At 30.7% G+C, this 10,788-nt stretch overlaps 1 pseudogene; it reads right to left on the minus strand.

Moving 5' to 3' along the window:
* Positions 1-10,529, minus strand: part of LOC149248599 (phospholipase A1-Igamma1, chloroplastic pseudogene) — a 38,658-nt pseudogene extending 28,129 nt beyond the window's left edge.
* Between the last annotated feature and the right edge of the window lie 259 nt (positions 10,530-10,788).

Raw genomic sequence — 10,788 nt, forward strand, 5'->3', positions numbered from 1 at the left:
CAGTTTTCTTCTTCTAGATCCCCAAAAAGGAATGTTATGTTCACATCCATTTGTTCTACTTCAAGATCAAAATTAGTACAATAGATATAATAATTATAATAGAAGTAAACTTAGGAACAAGAGAAAAACTATCAACAAATACTGTAACTGGGAGTAACCCTTTGCTACTAACTAAGCTTTGCATTTATCCTTTTTTGATAGCATGTTTGTACCATGTGCATCCTTAATTCCTTATAAGTTAGGAGAATGTTGAAACTATCTTGGTTGCCCTAATGATAACAACTCCTTCTCAAAATGTGTTATATAAGGGGAAAATTTTATAAGACTCCAATGGTGTAAAGATATGAGTTTTTCAACACTGGGAAAGGTTCAATTCCAATGAGGCTTCCCTAGACCCATGGGACACCTTCACTGGTTGAACTTGTGGTTACACCCAAAGAGAGGATGAAATATTGAAATGACCTTAGCTCAAGTGCATATATGGAAATTGTGCATATACGGAAGATATGCGCATATCTTCCGTATATACATAAATTTTGTATATGCGCAAATTCCATATACACAAATTGCGCATATATGGAAATTGTGCATAGACGCAATATATGTGCACATTTTCCATATATGTACATCTTTTGTATATGTGCCTCTACCGTATATGTGCAACTTTTGTATATGCGCATATCTTCCATATATGTGTAAATTTCTTATATGCGCATATCTTCTGTATATGCATGTCTTTTATATATGTGCATCTACCATATATGTGCAACTTCCATATACAAAAATTGCGCATATACGAAAGATATGTGCATATCTTCCGTATATGCCTAACTTTCTTATATATGCATATCTTCCATATATGTACATATTTTATGTATGTGCATCTATCGTACATGTGCAACTTCCATATATGGAAATTTTTCATATACGGAAATTGTGCATATATGGAAGATATGCGCATATCTTTTATATATGCAAAATTTTTCTATATCCACATATCTTCCAGGTATATGTGTAACTTCCGTATATATACATAACCTCCATGTATGTGAAACTTTAGTATATATAACTTTTGTATATGTGCATCTTTTGTATATGCACAACTTCCGTATATGCACATATCTTCCGTATATGTGTAACTTTCTTATATGTGTATATTTTTTGTATATGCATGTCTTTTATATATTTGAATCTACAGTATATGCGCAACTTCCATATACAGAAATTGCACGTGTACGGATGCACATATAAGAAAGTTATGTATATATGGAAGATATGCACAATTTCCATATATGTGAAATTTCCATATACAAAAATTGCACATATACGAAAATTGTGCATATACGGAAGATATGTGCATATCTTCGATATATCCCTAACTTTCCTATATGTGCATATATTCCGTATATGCATGTCATTTATGTATCTGCATCGTATACATAAATGACGTATTTATGTATATACAGAAGATATACACATATCTTCCATACATGCACGTCGTTTATGTATCTGCATCGTATCTACATTGTATACATATGTATCTGCATCATATATGTGCAAATTCCATACACAGAAATTGTGCATATATATGTGCATATCTTCTGTATATACATAACTTTATTATATGTGCATATTTTCTGTATATGCATGTTTTTATGTATGTGCATATATCGTATATACGCAAATTCCATATACAGAAATTGCACATATACGGAAATTGTGCATATACGCAATATATGCGCATATTTTTTGTATATGTCCATCTTTTGTATATGTGCATCTATCGTATATGCACAACTTCTGTTTATGCGCATATATTCCGTATATGCATAAATTTCTTATATGTGCATATCTTCTGTATCTGCATGTCTTTTATATATGTGCATCTACAGTATATATGCAACTTCTATATATAAAAATTGTGCATATACAGAAGATATTCACATATCTTCAATATATGCGTAACTTTCTTATATGTGAATATCTTCCATATATGTACGTCTTTTATGTATGTGCATCTACCGTACATGTGCAACTTCCATATACGAAAATTTTGGATATACGGAAATTGTGCATATAGGGAAGATATGCGCATATCTTTTGTATATTGTAAATTTTTCTATATGCACATATCTTCCAAGTATATGCGCAACTTCCGTATATACACATAACCTCCATCTATATGAAACTTTAGTATATATAACTTCCATATATGTGCATCTTTTGTATATGTGCATCAACCGTATATGCTCAACTTCCGTATATGCACATATCTTCCGTATATGTGTAACTTTCTTATATGTGTATATCTTTTGTATATGCATGTCTTTTATATATGTGAATCTACAATATATGTGCAACTTCCATATACAAAAATTGCACGTATACGGAAATATGCACATATAAGAATGTTATGTATATACGGAAGATATGCACATATCTTCCGTATATGCAAAATTTCCGTATATGCGCAATTTCCATATATAGAAATTGCGCATATACAAAAATTGTGCATATACGGAAAATATGTGCATATCTTCTGTATATCCCTAACTTTTTTATATGTGCATATCTTCCATATATGCACGTCATTTATGTATCTTCATCGTATATGCACAAATTCCATATACATAAATTGCACATATACAGAAATTGTGCATATCTTCCATCTATACATAAATTTCGCATATGCGCAAATTCCATATACAGAAATTGCGCATATATGAAGATTGTGCATATACGGAATATATGTGCATATCTTCCATATATATATAATTTTCTTATATGTGCATATCTTCCGTACATGCACGTCTTTTATGTATGTGCATCTACCATATATACACAAATTCCATATATAAAAATTGCGCATATACAGAAATTATGCATATACGCAATATATATGCATATTTTTCGTATATGTCCATGTTTTGTATATGTGTATCTACCGTATATGTGCAACTTTCGTATATGCGCATATATTCTGCATATGCGTAAATTTCTTATATGTGCATATCTTCCATATATGCACATCTTTTATATATGGGCATCTACCGTACATGCACAACTTCCATATACAAAAATTATGCATATATGAAAGATATGCACATATATTTTATATATGCATAACTTTATTATATATGCATATCTTCCATATATGTATGTTTTTTATGTATGTGCATCTACCATACATGTGTAACTTCCATACATGGAAATTGTACATATACGGAAGATATGCACATATCCTCCGTATATGCGAAACTTTTCTATATGCACATATCTTCCAGGTATATGTGAAACTTCCATATATACACAAACTCCTTGTATGTGAAACTTTAGTATATATAACTTCTATATATGTGCATTTTTTATATATGTGCATCAACCGTATATATGCAACTTCCATATATGCACATATCTTCCGTATATGCGTAACTTTCTTATGTGTATATCTTCCATATATGCATGTCTTTTATATATGTGAATCTACAGTATATGCGCAACTTCCATATACAGAAATTGCACGTATACAGAAATGTGCATGGTTCTCTTGTGCGTATAGGAGGGTAATCAAGTCACTTTTTCATGATTTTACAAGTAAAACCCCTAAACAACTTTACTTGAGCATTCAGCTAGGCAAAAGGTCATAAGCTGACCTTGAAATAGTTTTAAAACATAACATAATACCAAAAATAACTAAAACATGTTGGAGAAGAATGGTCTCCACCATGACATTATTCCTACAGCTGAACATCCCTTAGGTGGAAACATCCGTATATGCACATATCTTCCGTATATGCGTAACTTTATTATGTGTATATCTTCCGTATATGCATGTCTTTTATATATGTAAATCTACAGTATATGCACAACTTCCATATACAGAAATTGCGCGTATACAAAAATGTCCATGGTTCTCTTGCGCGTATAAGAGTGTAATCAAGTCAATTTTTCATGATTTTACAAGTAAAAACCCTCAACAACTTTACTTGAGCATTCAACTAGGCCAAAGGTCATAAGATGACCTTGAAATAGTTTTAAAACATAACATAATACCAAAAATAACTAAAACGTGTTGGAGAAGAATGGTCTCCACCATGACATCATCCTCCAAAGTAGGCAATAATGCATCAAGGAACTGATGCAAAGGTACAAGAGTGATCCTAACTCCAATAAAGTCCCAAAGTGCATGTGTACATCTCCAAAAGGTGCCTCCTCCATTGTGGCATCATCCAAAAGAGGCCCTACATCACCCTTTTCATGCATGGGGGAGCAACGTGGCTACAATGAAACTTCAAAGGTATATAGAATCTATGTGCCTGGTAAAAGAGAAGTGGAGTGTCATTATAAGAAAACTCAACTTGAGCCAAGACTTGATCCCACTGCTTGGGATGATCTCCAACCAAACTGCGCAAAATATTGCCTAAAATTTTATTCACCACTTCAATTTGACCACCCATTTGTGGGTAGTATGCTGAACTAAAGTTCAATTATGTGCCCAGTTTCCTCCACAATCTTCTTCAGAAATGTCCCAAAAATCTGATGTCTTGATCAAAGACGATACTTTTGGGAATTCCATGTAATCTTACAACTTCCCGAAAGAATAGATTAGCAATAGGAGTGGCATTACTAGTTTTAGCAATGTGAAAATTTCCTTAAATTGTAGCAACTATAAAATTATTCTTCTGGCTAATTAAATTATGCAGTTTATTTTGTTACGAAAAAATAACGAATAAATCACACCGCAAATTTTCACACATAAAGTACGTTGCAGAAATAAACTGGACACTGAGAAAATGATAGCACACATAATAAAATTGACACGTTATTTTTGGACAATTGTCCCCAGAAGAACCCAATGTGGGAAAACTAATCCAACAACTGAGGGTTTTATTATTATGCAACAATGAAATTATGACTACAACCTCTAGATTCCCAAAACTAACAATCCTCTACATGATAAACTGGCCACAAAAATTAGTGAGACAAATATTGCCTCACCCAACACTGATCCAACTCCAAATCTGGCACAAATTGGGCTGCTCCAATGTAGGTTATTATCACAATTAACATTACCCTGCTCCAATGTATCATAAATAAGTTATTCCTAATTACCTCACCACTCAATGGCTATGGATTGTTCAAGATCTCTTCTAGTAAAGTTATGTGTGTTCACCATGTTCATAACTTGGATGGTTAGACCACTAAGGACGAGTGCATTGTTAGGATCCCAATGGGCTCTCTTCTTTCTTTCCTTTATTGTATCCATTTCATGAAGGACAATGAATACTAACGCACTACAACAAAGCCCAAATAACTTTGCAAGTTGTTTGAGAGTGAGAGGGATCTTGTCACACTCTCCTTGAACTTCCATGATTGAGGTGAACACAATAGATGATGAGATGAAGATAGAGGACAATAGATGGTTGCAATACATCAACGAGCCCCTATACTCCAAAACTTCAAAAGGTAAGTGATGCATGCATTTTTGCAATTACATCATTATTTAAGTCCAATACTTTAATTGATAGCTCAACTTAATTTTAAATTTCAAATTATTTTATAAATCATATATTATATTATATTATAATATCGAAAATTTATTATTTTATAACTACGAAATTGACACCATTAAATACATAAAATAATAATTTTTTAAACAAAAGTCGGACACTTCGAATTAAATTATTATTATGAAGAAGAAATATATATATATATATATATATATATATATATATATATATATATATATATATATATATAACTTGACACCCATTACATATAAAAACATTGAGCAATAACATGTTCAATATGATAGCCAATCAAATTGCAATATATATATATATATATATATATATTTCAAAAAAATACTAACTTTTAATGTACAAAGTTAAACTATGGAAATTTTATAATTTTTTTAGGTCAACCCCAAACTAATTTGGGTTTGACCAAAAACTCAATGCAATATCCTATGCATATAGCAAGGCTAATGGTAATTTTATAAAAATCAATTGCACACTTTTGTGATTAGCTTGATTTTTCAATTAAACCAAAGGGATTTGTGAACACATATTTCACTGGTGTTTAAGAGTGAAAGAGAAGGCATTTTCATTTTTTGTGTATCGGGCATCACATTTCCATTAATTTTCTTATTAAAGTGAAGGATTTTTGAAGTGCCAAGGTGCATATGTTCACATTATTGCTTGATCTCTTAGACATTCCACTTGGGCATGACAATGGCTTGGGTTCCTTTCGGGTCTGTTATGCGTGGTGCTAACATGGTCAAGGGCTTGTCACTAGCCGTACCAACCAGGGTTCAAGTCATCGAAAAAGGGCTTCTTGGTTGGTCTACAGTCGGCTCTCCTCTCATTTGCATTTTTGCTAGCAGCGTGCCTCTCTCAGGCATAAGTATCAAGTGGTCTTATGCATAATTGGCCAGATCAGTCCCAATCCTATATTAATAGTGCCTTGCTTTCCATAGCATTCATGAATGGCTCTATGGAATGACAAGAGTGTTATTCTATTTACTCAATTTTTATCAGAAATGCTAGGCTTGGGAGCCTACAGTTAGTCTCATAGTTTTCATAGTCTCTATGGGTTTTTTGCTCTATTAGATGCAATGCTCAAATGAAGACAATGTAATACAAAGATTTTGAATTTTTTCTTCTAGTTCGGTTTCCCCTCGAGCAGACCAATAGCACAAATACACTTCCTCTGTACTATTTTTCTAAATTTTTTTTAAGGGTGGTTCACGAGCACTGAGTGACCGCTACATCCATGGGAAAATCTTGGCAGATCAACCTAAAGGGATCTATCCACCGACCAAACTAGAAAGGCCTAACCCCAAGGGCGTCGAGGAGATTTGACCCCATGACCTCCTGATAGGCAAGGTACTTAGCAACATGAACTCGACCAACTAAGCTATCGCTTGAAACTTGTACTGTTTTTCTAATAAAAGCCTAACCCTTACACAAAAAAATTCAATTTTACCAACTTATAAATATTATACTTATATATAATTAACTTCTAATAAACTAATTTACATATAAAATTATAATATTTAAATTATATTATTTTAGTAAATTATATATATATATATATATAGAACTTAAATCGTTATAATTTCAATCTTTAACCCAAAAAAAATATAATTTATATAAAATTTTTAATAATAAATTATTTGAGTTAAATATTTTATTTTTAAATTCCATTTTCTTTTATAAAATATTTTATAATTTTAATAAAGTTGTAAAATATAAATTATTGTTGTTTTATTGGGGTGAAATAATATGAAGAATTGGATTGGAACAACTTTACCACAATCCAAGCCATGAAGTTTTAGTTAATCCACTCATTCTAGGCATTATTGATACTTCCTCATCGGTCTCACTTAACTTATGGTTTTTCTACTTCAATTAGAATTTACCAATATTATAACATAATTTTTTGTATAATGAAATTTGGACTAATAAACCATTTTGTAGACAAAAAAAAAAATATTAAGCTTTGTAAATATAATTTCTAGCCTCAAAAATCATGGAAAATAAATTTTGATATAATTTCATAAAATAAACTTATTTAAACCAAAAAAGGTATTATTAAAAAAAATATTTATTCTTTTAGAAGTATATTTAATTCCATCCCTATAATGTAAATTATTATTTCCTATTTTTTAAAATTTCTCATAAAATAACGATTTATAAACCAATATAAAACATGTTATTTAAAAAATTAATTTACTAATAAACCGTACATCAACCAACTTAACATAAACATAAAAAATTATGATGTTAGAGAGACAAATTTGAAATGTTATAGTATATCTATATTTGTAGTCGATTGACATTCTAGCATGAAAATATTAATGATAACTAAATCAGCTTCATATAAAAAAATCAAGTTTTTAATTAAGTAAATTAATATTTGAAATGACTCTTTCCACGATAAATATCAATTACATAATTTTAAATACATATTTTAAATTTAACATTGAAATGGAAAGATGAAGAAACATATTTTATACTTTAATATAGTGTGACGATAATATTTATTGAAAAATATAATTAATATATTTGACATTCAATTTTTTTAACAAAATTATTAGAATTTTTTTCAAACTTATTATATTTTTTTATGTTTCAATTTAACAAAAAGTAGTTTTTATTCTTAACCTTCTTAGTGTTAAAGTGATTACATATTATTGCATCTCAATGTTTTGGAAATGTCTAACATTTAATTTCATTATGTAGCTTAAGGGAATTGGTTAGTATTTTAGCAATGTTGGTTTCATTCTTTGTGCTAGTAGAAATTGAAATATACTTTTGATCTTGTAGATTAGGGTTGATCATGTCCTTATATTATCTTAACTTATTTTTATTTACTAATAATAATTTAATATTATCCCTACATGGTGACATCTTCCTATAATCCCCAAAAACTTAACCCATACATGGCATCTCAATGTCATTCTCATGTTGAGCCATTGGTGGTTATGCTTAGAGTTGGAAGCAATTTTGGGGAGGCTCTTGTCATCCCTGTTGTTTATATTGTTCTTATACATTAAGTACCTAACCATGGCCACCTACTAAATGGGGGATAGGTTCACTTTTGTAAGGAGGATAAGATAGGGTACATTGGTTTTAATATCATGTTTTTAACTTATAACATTCTTTTGGATTTTGTCCTTACTTATCCAAGATTCTCTAGAAATATTGCATCCCGAGAGTTCATATTTGTATAAGATAAAAGGAGTGACAAGAGTATCAAATAGAAAATTTTTCTTATCCCACCACTAAAGTTTTGCTAATTTACACTTTTTTTCAAGTCCATATTAAAATTTCCATCCCTCATTTATCCTTTTTTAACACTATAGCTACAATTGATTTTATGATTAATATAGATTTCAAGATATTTGTATGAGCACACTTCCTCCAAACTATTATTATCATATATATGAAAGTTTCATAAATGATCTGATGACATTTGATTAACATAACCTTTATTTTTTCTATGTCCATAGTTATACCTATACTAGAACAAAAGTCTTTGAGGATTCTTAAATCATTATTAAGGTCAAAGGAACAATATCATTAGCATAAAAAGGAAGGATGATGGCTATACCAACAAGAGTTGGCCCAATACAACTAGCTTCTTTCGACCAACATTCTATCTTATCAATGTAAATGCCAAAAAAATGGGGAACATGAGACAACCTTGTTTGACTAGTATATTACAATTAATTTCTTCCAACCATCTTTCAATGTTCTAAAACTTGGTAATGATACTTCGATATAGCCTTACAAAAATAACTCTTAACACATAAGAAACTTTAAATATAAAATTACAAATTAAATTATAATTCCAACAAATTTTAGGGAAGCAAATTTTAGACCTCCAAATACTACGGCTTCACAATCGACAATTGTAAGTGTGAGATGTCAATTGTAAGTGTGAGATGTCAAACGTTATAACAGATGAGACGACAAAGGATATTAGTTCTATTATAATGCACCCTTATGGAATGTTAATTAAAGTTGAAAGATAGTACACAATTGAATGATATTTCTTAAAGTCAGCGAGTCATATGTTTTTTCTTTTTCCAAAATACTGGCCTAGTGAGGTGGGTTAATTAGCTAATTATAATAATCTTGTAATTAAAAGAAATATCTTAATCATAATAATTTTATAATTAAAAAAAATATTTTTATTCCTAATTTTAAAAATAAGAAATAACTAAATTTTAAGTGTAAAAGTCATAATTAAATAAAACACCAAACTCTTCTTCATTAATAGACAAGAGACCCACTTATATACAATATTTTTTTACTATTAAAATCTACTAAAACATACCTACTCCAACTAACTCTTGATTTGAAGCTTTAAACTTTTTAAAAGAAAAACACACACATTCATTCATTAAAATTGAAAATATTTATATTTGAAATTTTATTTATGATTTAGTCTATGAAAAATAATTTATACTTTATCATTAATATTGTGATTGTGTAAAATTTACTCAGCCTTCCACCTTCCACGTTATGAACTAACCCCTTCTATCGAATTTGATCCCATATTACTTATATTATTACTTTTATATTTTCTTACTTATAATACTACATTTAATTTAATTTATTTCGTCAAAACGTAAAATCGAAATGGTGGAATATCAAACATGATACTGCTGCAAAATATGTCATCTGAGCTTAACCAAAAAAATACGAGTCATACAACCTCTGGTACCAATATTTTGAAACGGCTGTACAAACTTAACTTTGAATATGTGAGAGAAAGGCCGACAGGATCGTTTAGCCTGTTCAACTAATAGTAGAAGAGACCATGAGTTAAACTGGAACGAACCCACTCAATACATTACGAACTAAACTGAATATGGTCCATATTATTACACCCATCGTTGGCACATTCACAGATTTATTTACTTGCCTTCCATATCTATGAACCTATTCTTCAGACTTACCCTCAACCTCGGCCTTCTCTTCGGTGGGAGCTCCTTCAACTTTTTCTTCAACGCTCATGCCCTCAACAAATGGTTGAACAAAAGTCTCTCATTTTGCAAGTTCGGCTTGTTCGGGCAATTTAGTGGAATCATTGAGTTTTGACACTTCGTCGGATTCCACCGGGGCCGATTCGACTTCAGTCTCCGAGGCATGCAACATTACAGTTATTTCCTCTGCAGATTTCTCTACGATGGGGGGGATTTCATATACTTTTTTCTCGGCCGCGTGAACCTCTTGTGTGGGACTGCAGGTAGGAACTTCTTCCTCAGTAGGACCT

This window comes from Pinus tabuliformis, chromosome 7, assembly GCF_031772625.1.
Source record: "Pinus tabuliformis cultivar Carrire ecotype Pingquan chromosome 7, CPIR1, whole genome shotgun sequence".
NCBI lineage: Eukaryota > Viridiplantae > Streptophyta > Pinopsida > Pinales > Pinaceae > Pinus > Pinus tabuliformis.